We start from the raw sequence: 14,042 nt of genomic DNA, 5'->3' as shown, positions 1-14,042 counted from the left end.
GAATATGTGTTTAAAACACATATTTTTGCCATTTTGTCACCCCCCCCCTCAGTGATTTCTTGTCACCCCCGGCTTGACAAAATGGCAATAATATGTGTTTAAAAAATATATATTTTTGCCATTTTGTCAGGCCCCCCTCAGTGATGACACCCGGGGCGACCCGCACCCACCACACCCCCCTTCCTACGCCACTGATTATTCTAATAAATAGGTACATAGTTTTCTACCACAAAAAAACATAGTTTTTTGTATTGCTGGTTTATCCAAAAACTCAGGCGACTAAAATTGAATTCTGCCTTATAAGCCTTCTCTTAAATGTTCATAATGATACACCTGAACAGGGCGAAAGCAGGTACCATAGTGTGCTTGCCCTTCTTCACACTACATTTACAAATGCTGTGTATTGTCTCTGTAAATAATATAGATCCACAAAATCAAAAGCGCACTTGTAAGTGAAAGAATTGAGTTGACGAACTGCTGTTTGCAGCAGTTTCTGACCAACCAAAACTAATATGCATATCCATATATTACTGCAAGTCTTAATTTTTGGGGGGAAGAGGATAAAGGTTTTTATTGAGCAAAACATGTAAACATAACACAGTTCATATAAAGTTCATACAAATTGTTACACAAATCGCATTGAACAAGATAAAATGCCTTGATGAATATCCTGTTTCAACATAGTTTGGGAAGTTTGCAAATTTACTTGTGTACGGACTCTACTAATGTCTATATTTATTAATATTTAGAATAACACCACCAAGACCATTGAAAAAGCTTGAACGAGTTCACCAGGACGAAACGTGTCCTCCTCTCTTCCTGACTCCCAACAAGATTTATCAAGAAAACAACAGCCATAAACTAAATTGTGAGAGAAATCAAATGATCTATCAAATCACAATGAAAAGGATCATAGAGTGTAGAGCATAGACACAACAATGAACCTAACGCACCTGAGTGTGCTTCAGCCTATCAAGAGTAGATGTCATGTGTCTGCAGATGCGACTAAGGACTTTATTTGGAGTTTGGCAAATACAGGACATCTGCCAAAAATAGTTGGTATGTCCATTCTAATTACAGTGTGTAAGGCCTCTATGCATTCCCAATAACATGGATGGGGCACCTGCAACATTTTGGCATTTGCCAGAGGTCCTGCATCCACGAAACTCAAAATGAGGCCCTAAGTTAATAGCGGGAAAAGCCATGGATTCCAAAGAAAGAATGGTATCATGCTAACGCTAATAATAAAATCATGTAGGGGGTACTAAATTAAGTCATCCGATTAGAGTGAGGCACGGTTATCTGAGAAATTCCAGAGTTTTTCTACATCCTCAGTTTGACTGTTTTTGTGGAAGCCTACCATTACCCATACACAGATTTCTGATAGTATTTTCTACTGATTGACATTATTAGTGCCCCAAGGATAGCTACACAACCTTACCATTGTTTTATTATCAAAGAGTACTGTGTTAGTCAGATGTTGCATTGTGTTTCTGGAAGTATTGCCTGCAGGATAGGCACAACATCACCAAATAGTATTCAAAGGGGGCAATTGGTTTTGTGAATAGCACATTTGGCACATTCATGACCTTTTACTAGAAGGATTATGCAAATATGCAAGCCAGCAGTAAGTGATAATGTGATCTGAAAGATGTCAGCCTCGCCAGTAGTCACTGCTCAACAAAAAAAACATTCTTTGCAACTTAATTTTTGTCTTTTATACTTTCTGTATATTCTAAATTGAAAATCCTATTTCTGGTTGCATAGGTGACCTCATTGAACAAATCCCAGAAGGTGTGTAAAGCAAATATGTCTATAGTTACAGCATATCACCGGCTTAACTGGCCACAAGTGTTTGGCTGAATTCCTGTTTTTTAGGAAAGGTCAGTTAATAAAAATATTTAATCTTGATGTATGGATCATAATTCTTCTCATGGTAAAGGGTGCCTACGAATTTCACTGCTCTGACCCAACATGCAGATGAGAGCAGGGAATTAAAATGAAGCCACCCCCTTCTAGTCCCATTGGAACAATGAGGCTCTACAAATAGTTAAAGTTGTGATACATTGAGGGATACTGAATGAATAATCTCACCCCTTGACGACAATCTGGAAATTGGAGGAAAGAACTCAGTGTTGCAAATCAAATCCATTGAAAGATTTTCAGGATAAGCACTTACTATATAAATGAGTTCCATGAAATGTATTCTATTTAAATTTATGTTATGTGGATATCCTGCAATTGTGGCAAGGACTTGCCCATCCTGATCCTGTGTTGAACATCTCTGATTTCGTGTCTCCTCCTCAATCTCCTTCCACGCATGTCTATCCTCAATTGTATTCACATATACATTTTTTGGGAAGGGACACTGGATAGTTCCAAAGAACTGGTAATGCTAAACCTGTCATGAGTTTGACAGCCCCCTGTATTAAAAATCTAAACAAACTTACTAAAAGTCTATTTCAAACCGTGAAAACCCAAGGGAGTAGGGCATGTGGACAACCTGAAATATTTATTGGAGTGTTATTTTTTTTGTTCATTTCAGTGATTTTGCCTGTTATGCTCAAAGGTAGCATATTCCATTGTTGCAAGACACCTGTAATGTCCCAATTGCAGTCTTAGTTAAATGTATACAACATTTTAAGATTGATGGTAACATTAATCTAATACATCTAATATGACAGTTGTTAACTGTGAATGGACAGTTCCTGTCTGAGGCTACTCTTCCATTTTCCTTTAGGAGCATAATCTCAAATCCACTTAAATTGACTTAATGTCCCAAAAGGGGACCAAACTACATTGTCAGTAGCTAAGGGTCGAAATACACAAATAAATGTGATAGGCACAAAGAGAGACTTTAAGAGTAATGCAATTGATTTGTATCCCTTACATAACAACCCAACACTAGTTTGTTTCTGTTAACTGTTCAACAGTAAGAGCATAGAGAGCAAGGAGTAAATAGAAATGGGGCCAGCTTTGTCTGATGCTGTATCTTTTAAAAAAAATAAAACACACATTTTATTAAGTCATTTTATGATAAGAAAGCTTTTCTGCATACAATTATACTTTTTTACCAATGTCTTCATTTTACATGTAATTATAATATCGAGAGTACAGGTATGGTAATATTCCCAAGTTGTCTATTACAGTGTGCAGAAGCGCTCAATTATTGTCCAACACCGTTTGTTGTTACAGCAGTTACAACATAATTCAGGATCCCTTGTACATGAACTACTCCCTGCAAAAGAACTATGTATTGTACCTATTGCGCTAACACAGTTGTTTTGATAATCACCAGTTTTGACATCTAGTATATTTCAATACTGCCCACAGCGTCTGTTTAGTACTGGGTTGTATTTTATCCACATCTACATATTTTTGGTTAAGTAGTTGGGTCATAATTCCGACCCCATGGCAGTCACCCTAGACGCCGCCCCGGATTGCTCCTCCTCTTCCCATACCTTGAATGCTTCCAACATCATATCCCAGGACATAGCTATTGGGATCTTGCGAAGCCCTCTTGCTTCTTCTTTACGGTTTTCACAGCTTTCAGCTGATTCCCATCTCACCACTTTCTCCCTCCATACAGCAATTGTTGGTGGTTTCTTCGCTTTCCAACACCTAGTTATCAATCTTTTCGCAATTATTAATGCCAGATCTGAAAAGCATTTTACAACATACATTGTGCCTCTGACACCATTGATCACACCGTAAATTTTATCAGCTAGTCTGTTTAATGACTGCGATCTGAAAAATGATTTTTTCTTTAACTTATCAATTTTTTGGCTAGATCAACACTACTCATTGTTCATACACTTATTTTATACATAATACAGTGACATATATTTACATTTGTACAGTGACTTAATAACATGTCATAATTAACACTGCAAGAAATTTTGAAAATAATCAAAGCCTATTTTGACGTGACAGTAATCAATTGTCCAATACTGTTTGACTTAAAGAACTTAAGCCGGTTGGCTCCTATAGTTCTAGCTATTGTTGCGGTCCTGGGCAGAGTCGGATACTTGTGGCTATAAAGAGTTCAACCAAGCATGCAGTTTATGATCCTTCTGTGTGTTTGCTTGTGTGGAAGGGCTGGTTCTCAATCTGTCTCCCACAGAGATGTTCACGATCTCTACTCGTTCGCCGACGCGTTTCGACCTGTGCAGCTAGGGACCTGTGTGATGTTTATGAGGTCGTCTTCAGGGCTGATGTAAAGTTGTGATCGGACTTCTGTTCGCTCGCTTCGAGACAAGATGGCTTGTCTCGAAGCACTTCGAGAACGCCAGAAGAGTGCCAGCAGCCGGAAAGGAGAGAGGAGACCACGAAGCACCCGAAAAGCAGATTAGAAGATTTACAAACAAAGAGAAAGAAACGAGCAAGACTTATACGAGGCTAGCCATTTCCTGAGAGCTGGTACCATACAAAACACGACAAAAAGAAGACAAGCCATCTTGTCTCGAAGCGAGCGAACAGAAGTCCGATCACAACTTTACATCAGCCCCTCATAAACATCACACAGGTCCCTAGCTGCACAGGTCGAAACGCGTCGGCGAACGAGCAGAGATCGTGAACATCTCTGTGGGAGACAGATTGAGAACCAGCCCTTCCACACAAGCAAACACACAGAAGGATCATAAACTGCATGCTTGGTTGAACTCTTTATAGCCACAAGTATCCGACTCTGCCCAGGACCGCAACAATAGCTAGAACTATAGGAGCCAACCGGCTTAAGTTCTTTAAGTCAAACAGTATCGGACAATTGATTACTGTCACGTCAAAATAGGCTTTGATTATTTTCAAAATTTCTTGCAGTGTTAATTATGACATGTTATGAAGTCACTGTACAAATGTAAATATATGTCACTGTATTATGTATAAAATAAGTGTATGAACAATGAGTAGTGTTGATCTAGCCAAAAAATTGATAAGTTAAAGAAAAAATCTTTTTTCAGATCGCAGTCATTAAACAGACTAGCTGATAAAATTTAGGGTGTGATCAATGGTGTCAGAGGCACAATGTATGTTGTAAAAAGTTAGTTCAGATTCCAGCCTCTGATACACCATATTGAATCTTTCCCCAATTTCATATCCAAGATCTGAAAAGCATGCCTGTACCTTAGATCCTTTTGGGTGTGGATATATTCCCAACAATCAGCTTTTAACTGTGTACCATGTTTTCCACCCCCTACCCCCTTTATTGTGCTTGCTATTTGTGCCCGGTAGGCTGCCAGTGCGGGGCAAGCCTAGAGCATGTGAATAAAGTTAGCATCTGTCTCCGTGCATCTAGGACAGCTCGCTGTAACCGTGGGAAACATCTTGTGCAATTGGCGTGGGGTAAGGTTTGCTGGTTGGGAGATCATGTGCTGGATAAATTTAAAATGTACATTGCACGAGACCGCCTTTTGGTATTCTATGAGGGACACCCATTTGCTATCCTGCAGGTCTTCACTAACTCCATATTCCACTTTGCGCGCAGGGGGTCTAGGGGGGAGGGCATTGATGCACATATACCAGTATATAACCATTTCATCAAATGCCTCCCCGTTCCTATTAGGTGTAGCATGTGTACCAACTCATTCGTCATGGGTTCCATTCCATCTGGGGCCCACTCACTTCTAATGAAGTGAGTAAGACCAGCATTCAGTAGAAACAGTGCGTTTGTCAGACCCTGAGCATGCATGAAACCAGCATGTGACAGCAGGGTGCCATCACTAAATAGCGCACCCACTGTAGCTACACCCTCCTCCACCCATTTCGACAAGTGGTGATGAGTTGCTACGCCCGTGGGCATGGGAAAACCCAACAATGGAATGTTGGGTGCGTGCGGTAGCCTGTTAGCTGTGTATTTCAATGCCTGCTTCCAATACTGTATGGCAACCCATAATAATGGCGACACAGCACTCGCGGTCAGCCACACATGGTACAACAGATTGTGTAGTTTCCCACTAGCTATCATGTTGGGCGTATCATCAATTTCGTGGAGATTGCTGCCGGCCGGCCAGTTGGAGAGGCACTGCAGTTGGCTCACCATACAATAAGCCCTGAAGTCTGGGGCCACCAATCCCCCAGCATTTGTTGGGAAGTGCAATTTTTTCAAACCGAGTCTACATCTGCCATTACCCCATATTAGTTTGTCTGGTGCTGTATCTAATTGGAATGTGAGGAGCTGGAGTTCCAGTAGTGAAGACACAGGTAGAAGGGTCAGCATAGGTGGCATTTATGGTCTATAGGTATTTGCATCTAAAGCCTGACGCAATTAGGATAGGGAAGAGATAATGTCAGTGGACTCTTTCAAAGGTCTTCTTGGAAGCTATTGAAAGAACAATGTCATAATTATAAAGGAAAGACAGCAATGTTCATAAGATCCCCGCCATTGTCCACAAAATCCCTTTCCTTTATGAAACCTGTTGGGTCATCCCGCTTAGGATAGGCAGTTCGAGGCACTATGCAGTACATTAAGTGTAGATGTTAGCATCTGCGTCTTTATGAAAATAGGTTTCCAAAACTCACAATGGATCTTGTAATGCCTTTTCATTGGGAAGCGTACAAAGGTGGCTGCTAATGTTGATGTAGGAAGCATCCCAGAGCTGCATTTTTTAGAAGACTTGAGTTAGCTCTTGGGCTAGGGTCTTAGTCATAGACATCTGGTAGACATCAAAAAGAAGACAATTAGCACCAACTGCATTTCACTTATGGATAATTTTAATGGCCATCAATTCTGCCTTCTGTTGCTTAGAGGATAAGAGTTTTTCCATGTCTTCAGCCAAAATCTGTGAAAGATGCAGATCCTAGTCAAAATATACTTAGCATAATCAGTACATCTGAGTAAATAGGAAGGAGTTCTGTGTAAAGATCACTGTATAGTTGCCAAAATCTAGAATATCTGGCAAGGAGAATCACCTTTATAGAGTTATCTATCTGAAGGATGGCACCAATAAAATTGGATTGATGGAAAATGGTAGGAGTCAGAAAGGCTAAAGGCTTTCCTGATGTTTGGATGCATCTAGCAAACACTTTTCGGGTCTCAAAGGTTTTTTTGTAGGTGTTTTAACAGTTTGTTCAGGTCATTTAGGATCTTTTTCATACCTCTATTTCTGTGGGCCTTTTTGACATCTGTTAAAGATTAAAGGAGGGCCTTTTCCTTTTCTTTGAAATTATTGAGTTTTGCAGATGAGAATGTAAAGTTCCTCTGTCTTGCTATTGCTTTTTGGCATCTAGGCAACTGGATTTCGACACTTAGTTAGGAATCCTCAATCCATTTTTGGATTGTAGCACCTGAATATCGAGGCACAACCTGTGAGTGGGCATGATAGATTCAACAGTGTAATTGTTAGAAATGGGATTTCTGGTTGGCTGAGGCTTGCGCCAAAGCCAGGCAGAAACCACCACTCTAGTCAGGGCTGGGGAGTTACACGCCAAAGATAACCCCTGCTCACCCCCTTGGTAGCTTGGCACGAGCAGACAGGCTTATCCCTGAGGCGATGTGTAAAGCGTTTGCGCGCGCACCCAGCAACAACACCCAAGGCCCACCACAAAGGAAACTCCACACAAGGTATTCTATAAAAATAGCCTTTGTATTATACCCAACACATTAGATAAAAACACACACTTTACAATGTGCCAACAGGCACGGGCAGAATTTACAAGGGATTATATATACAGGGGACAGGGCCACATGGACCCCTGTCCGGAATTAGCACTTTGTAGAAATTAGCACTTAGAACATAGGAATAAAACATTCAGAGGTGTAGAGCAAAAGGAAACACATGATGCATGAAAACATTCAGAGGTGTAGAGCAAAAGGAAACACATGATGCATGAAAACATTCAGAGGTGTAGAGCAAAAGGAAACACATGATGCATGAAAACATTCAGAGGTGTAGAGCAAAAGGGACACACATAAGCCACCACCTGTGGCAGTCCCTAGGCCAACTGGCCTTTGTCCAAGCTTAGGACGCTGTCTCAGGCAAGCTGCGCCAGCTGCGCAAGCCAAAGAGCAATTTCTTCCCAACCTAAACGTTGCAGCTGCCCACTAAGTGCTGGGCAGCTGTAGAATGAATCTCAGGCACTTGGCGTGCCTCTGGAGCCCTCTCTGGGCTCTGGCTATCAATAATGCCTTCGAGAGCCTTCGTGGCTCTGTACCCCCGATGCCCCACAACGTTGGAGCCTCGCTGGGCTCGAGAAAATACACTCCCCACGTTGGAGCGCTCTGAGCGCTCTATAGAAGCATGCCCCGGAACGTTGGAGTCCCACACGGGGGACTCTTCACTCACAAGGCCCCCCTAGAGCCTCACGGGGCTCGAGAAATGCTGGCGGTAACTTTTGGAGCCTCACGGGGCTCGATCACTGCCCCCGCACCCCCAGCACATGCGTGGAGTCCCCAGCCCTCTTAAGCACTCACCGGGCTGCTCGGGGACTCCCGCGTCGTCCTCTCTCTCTCTGGTGCCGGCGGACGGGAGGGCTCTTCTCCACGCGGAGGGGCAGGCACCGACAATGTGCCTCGCGCCCCCTCCGCACCAACTCCGGACGCCGCGCTCCTCTCCTCAGTCCAGTGCGGGGTGGGCTCCCGCCTGGATCAACACTTCTCCGACCGGGCTCTTCGTTCTTGGGCAGAGTGCCCCGGGGCGCAGGGTAGGCTCCTGCCTGCTCCGGGGCTCCCACCAGCCGCGACGCTTCGGTAGGAGGCGGGGTAGGCTCCCGCCCTCCTATTCTAAGTTCCGGTTGTCCCGGAGGCCCGCCCACAGCCCGCCTGACTTCCGGCTGAAGCCCGGCCGCGGCGGTGATTTCTCTGCTCGTAGAGGGGTAGGCTCCCTCGCAAACACAACGAATAAGCGGGGTGGGCACCCGCCAACGAAATCAAAGCGCACACAGCGCTACAAGGTCACGCACAGCGCTCCCAGCGCTGGAAAGCCCCACAAGCGCTCCCAGGCGCTACAAAAGAGAGCAAGTCCGGCAAAACAGCGCTCTAAAGCCCATAAAGCGCTCCCAGGCGCTGCAGGTCAAAAAGGTCCAGTAAGTCCATCTGGCATCCAGGGGCTGGGCAGGGCCCAGGGAGGCAAGCCTTCCCCTGGGCCCCAGCAGCAGCATGCCCCTGGTAGATTCGAGTTTGGAACAAGAACATTTTGTAAGGGGACACAGCCCCTTTTTATACACCAAATCCCTTTGTTCTGGGTTCAGGGTGAGGGGGAAAACCAGTCGCAGCTGGTTGGGGAGCACCCTTGATGTGCTCAGCCCCTCACTCTATTCACTGGCAGGGCTAGGGTCATTAGACGCACCACAGGGGCCGGTGCCAGCATTGTGTGGGGGAGCCCTGTCCTATTCAGGACCCAGGTACACTCCTCCCCAGCCATCTACATGCTAACTCCCCATTCACCACTGGGTGACTCCTCCTGACTCTGGGGAATTCCCTAGTCCGTCACCTGACCTCACCAGCCAATCACCAGACACGCCACACATTTCAGACTGCACACTGAAGTGCCCACTTCTAGAAGTGGCACTTCCACACCAGGTACACGCACGCCGCACACATCAACGCGCAGCATTCACTCCCACGAGTCCGCACATACCAAACACGGGCCTGCCCACCCCACGCATCAGGAACTACCGGGACATCTACATTCCCCCATGCATTCCTATGGGAGGGCAGGCCAACCTCACAACACGCACGCACTTTACCCTGGGACACAGCGGTAAAGTGCGCAGAAACCCAAAATCACTACACCAAGTTACCAATTACAAGCAAAAAGTTTCGGGGGGAACCTGCCAGAAGGGCCAAGTCCAACACAACCCCCTTCCAGCCAAAACGCAGGGCAGACCAATCACCACCGTGATGGTCTTCCCTGCTTGGGGCGATAGAACACGGACGCAGGCCCGCACTGCAGGGACACTCTCCGGTTCTACGCCCTTCTCCATCAACATGGTTCCATCTGAAAAAAAAAACAACCGAAAAGAACTCAGGCCCAACTAGGCTACCCCACTGGTACTACCTAGTTGTCCACGGCCAGGACCAGGCCCTAGGCCACCCAGATACCACTGGTCCTTGCCAAACCCAGAGTGGGGGGTAGTAACCCCTGGCATACAAGCCCTTCTCCACTCTCCCTCTCAGTGTAGTTCCCAACTACCACTGATCCTTCAACCTAGGGTCCGCACCCTCAGGCTGACCAGAGGTCACGGGCAAGAATGCCCCACCCTACCTCTACTTCTGGGGTTCCGCACCCTCCCAGGGAAGCACCCACCAGAACACAACTCTCCCACCAGTTCAGGACCTCTCTCCACCAACTGGTCTACCACCTGGGATCCAAGGGGTCAGAGGCGAGGACTCCCTCCCTCTGCACCCCCTTCCACTGTAGAGCAGGGTCTCTTCACTTAAGATGAGCCCCACCTGCCCTCAGGACTACAGCTGCCCTTACGTCCAGATCCGGAAACACCGACTACTGGCTCCCCAACCGAGGGACGTACCCTTTGGTCAGATGCCTGGCGAACCAGGACTTAACGAGGGTGACACATAACTAATGGGTCGTGTGACAGTCTGCCTGGCGCTGATCTCACTACCTCCTGTCCATCTGACAGTGCGTGCAGACCCCCCAGGACAGAAGTGGCGACACCACGGTCACTCAGTGGCGACACAGCCCTCCCGGCTGGTCCCTGACCTACTGGTTCCCACTGGGGAATCCCTCCCCCTCTCACCCCTCCCTCTGGACTTCTGCACCCTCCCAACTGGAGCGGTACCGCCAGACACCAGGACTACTGGAGCTCTGATTACAGACGCTCCACGTCCTCTAGACACTGGGAGATCCTCCTCAAATGACCTATTGGTACAGCCTAGGCCCCCGACCTGATGTTCCCTAAAGAAACCATCCAGGCCCTGACACTGGGTTTCGGGCACCTGGAGACACGCAGTCCCACCCACTCCTTCTCCGCAGAGACAGGCCGTGAGCCCCTACACCGAGACCTAGCTGGGCTACTCTGAACCTCTTCCACCACGCTGGGCTGGAAGACACCTCAGCCACTACTTTTGGAATCACTCCCCAATGCAAGCTCCCTATCCCAGAGAACTCACACCCAATCAACCAGCAAGCTCCTTATTTCAGAGAACTCACACCAAAGAATTCAGCAAGCTCCTTATTTCAGAGAACTCACACCATTCATCCCCACACACACCCCCCAGACTAGTAAGACAGTTTCTACCGCCCCTGATTTTCTCAACCTGACCACCACGTGACACAGGTACTATTACTCTGGGAACTGGGAATGGGACATTCACATTCATCCAGCGCATTACACATTCATCCCCAAACCCCTCCCAAGACTGGTAAGACAGTTTCTACCGCCCCTGATTTCTCAACCTGACCACCACGTGACACAGGTACCACTACCCCTGGAACTGGGAATGGGAATACATGCACTGGACACATCTGCTGCCACCACTGGATCCCACCCTCTGGTGAATCCAGAAAACACAATGCACTAAGGGGGATGATCTACCCTCCCGAGCTAGGGACACCTAACTCACAGTGCACAAGAACACATTTCCAAAGAAATTACATTTAAAAGCAACCTTAGAACAATAATCCCTATACCATGTGATTTATCTAAATGCAGAGTTTTGTAGTGCGGCCAGTTGCTGCTGCGGTACAGCGCAAACGCAAGTCCAAATCCCACCGCTGCCACCAATGTTAGAAATGGGATTTCTGGTTGGCTGAGGCTTGCGCCAAAGCCAGGCAGAAACCACCACTCTAGTCAGGGCTGGGGAGTTACACGCCAAAGATAACCCCTGCTCACCCCCTTGGTAGCTTGGCACGAGCAGACAGGCTTATCCCTGAGGCGATGTGTAAAGCGTTTGCGCGCGCACCCAGCAACAACACCCAAGGCCCACCACAAAGGAAACTCCACACAAGGTATTCTATAAAAATAGCCTTTGTATTATACCCAACACATTAGATAAAAACACACACTTTACAATGTGCCAACAGGCACGGGCAGAATTTACAAGGGATTATATATACAGGGGACAGGGCCACATGGACCCCTGTCCGGAATTAGCACTTTGTAGAAATTAGCACTTAGAACATAGGAATAAAACATTCAGAGGTGTAGAGCAAAAGGAAACACATGATGCATGAAAACATTCAGAGGTGTAGAGCAAAAGGAAACACATGATGCATGAAAACATTCAGAGGTGTAGAGCAAAAGGAAACACATGATGCATGAAAACATTCAGAGGTGTAGAGCAAAAGGGACACACATAAGCCACCACCTGTGGCAGTCCCTAGGCCAACTGGCCTTTGTCCAAGCTTAGGACGCTGTCTCAGGCAAGCTGCGCCAGCTGCGCAAGCCAAAGAGCAATTTCTTCCCAACCTAAACGTTGCAGCTGCCCACTAAGTGCTGGGCAGCTGTAGAATGAATCTCAGGCACTTGGCGTGCCTCTGGAGCCCTCTCTGGGCTCTGGCTATCAATAATGCCTTCGAGAGCCTTCGTGGCTCTGTACCCCCGATGCCCCACAACGTTGGAGCCTCGCTGGGCTCGAGAAAATACACTCCCCACGTTGGAGCGCTCTGAGCGCTCTATAGAAGCATGCCCCGGAACGTTGGAGTCCCACACGGGGGACTCTTCACTCACAAGGCCCCCCTAGAGCCTCACGGGGCTCGAGAAATGCTGGCGGTAACTTTTGGAGCCTCACGGGGCTCGATCACTGCCCCCGCACCCCCAGCACATGCGTGGAGTCCCCAGCCCTCTTAAGCACTCACCGGGCTGCTCGGGGACTCCCGCGTCGTCCTCTCTCTCTCTGGTGCCGGCGGACGGGAGGGCTCTTCTCCACGCGGAGGGGCAGGCACCGACAATGTGCCTCGCGCCCCCTCCGCACCAACTCCGGACGCCGCGCTCCTCTCCTCAGTCCAGTGCGGGGTGGGCTCCCGCCTGGATCAACACTTCTCCGACCGGGCTCTTCGTTCTTGGGCAGAGTGCCCCGGGGCGCAGGGTAGGCTCCTGCCTGCTCCGGGGCTCCCACCAGCCGCGACGCTTCGGTAGGAGGCGGGGTAGGCTCCCGCCCTCCTATTCTAAGTTCCGGTTGTCCCGGAGGCCCGCCCACAGCCCGCCTGACTTCCGGCTGAAGCCCGGCCGCGGCGGTGATTTCTCTGCTCGTAGAGGGGTAGGCTCCCTCGCAAACACAACGAATAAGCGGGGTGGGCACCCGCCAACGAAATCAAAGCGCACACAGCGCTACAAGGTCACGCACAGCGCTCCCAGCGCTGGAAAGCCCCACAAGCGCTCCCAGGCGCTACAAAAGAGAGCAAGTCCGGCAAAACAGCGCTCTAAAGCCCATAAAGCGCTCCCAGGCGCTGCAGGTCAAAAAGGTCCAGTAAGTCCATCTGGCATCCAGGGGCTGGGCAGGGCCCAGGGAGGCAAGCCTTCCCCTGGGCCCCAGCAGCAGCATGCCCCTGGTAGATTCGAGTTTGGAACAAGAACATTTTGTAAGGGGACACAGCCCCTTTTTATACACCAAATCCCTTTGTTCTGGGTTCAGGGTGAGGGGGAAAACCAGTCGCAGCTGGTTGGGGAGCACCCTTGATGTGCTCAGCCCCTCACTCTATTCACTGGCAGGGCTAGGGTCATTAGACGCACCACAGGGGCCGGTGCCAGCATTGTGTGGGGGAGCCCTGTCCTATTCAGGACCCAGGTACACTCCTCCCCAGCCATCTACATGCTAACTCCCCATTCACCACTGGGTGACTCCTCCTGACTCTGGGGAATTCCCTAGTCCGTCACCTGACCTCACCAGCCAATCACCAGACACGCCACACATTTCAGACTGCACACTGAAGTGCCCACTTCTAGAAGTGGCACTTCCACACCAGGTACACGCACGCCGCACACATCAACGCGCAGCATTCACTCCCACGAGTCCGCACATACCAAACACGGGCCTGCCCACCCCACGCATCAGGAACTACCGGGACATCTACATTCCCCCATGCATTCCTATGGGAGGGCAGGCCAACCTCACAACACGCACGCACTTTACCCTGGGACACAGCGGT

At 48.0% G+C, this 14,042-nt stretch overlaps 1 protein-coding gene across 1 annotated transcript in view; it reads left to right on the top strand.

Annotated features, from left to right (window-relative positions):
• Positions 1 to 14,042, top strand: part of LOC146861929 (glyoxylate reductase/hydroxypyruvate reductase-like) — a 199,316-nt gene that overhangs the window by 75,993 nt on the left and 109,281 nt on the right. The window lies entirely within an intron of this gene.

The sequence above is a fragment of the Triturus cristatus genome, chromosome 2_2 (genome assembly GCF_964204655.1).
Source record: "Triturus cristatus chromosome 2_2, aTriCri1.1, whole genome shotgun sequence".
Taxonomy (NCBI): domain Eukaryota; kingdom Metazoa; phylum Chordata; class Amphibia; order Caudata; family Salamandridae; genus Triturus; species Triturus cristatus.
Note: the sequence above shows the minus strand (reverse complement) of the source record. Positions and strands in the feature narration are given on the sequence as shown.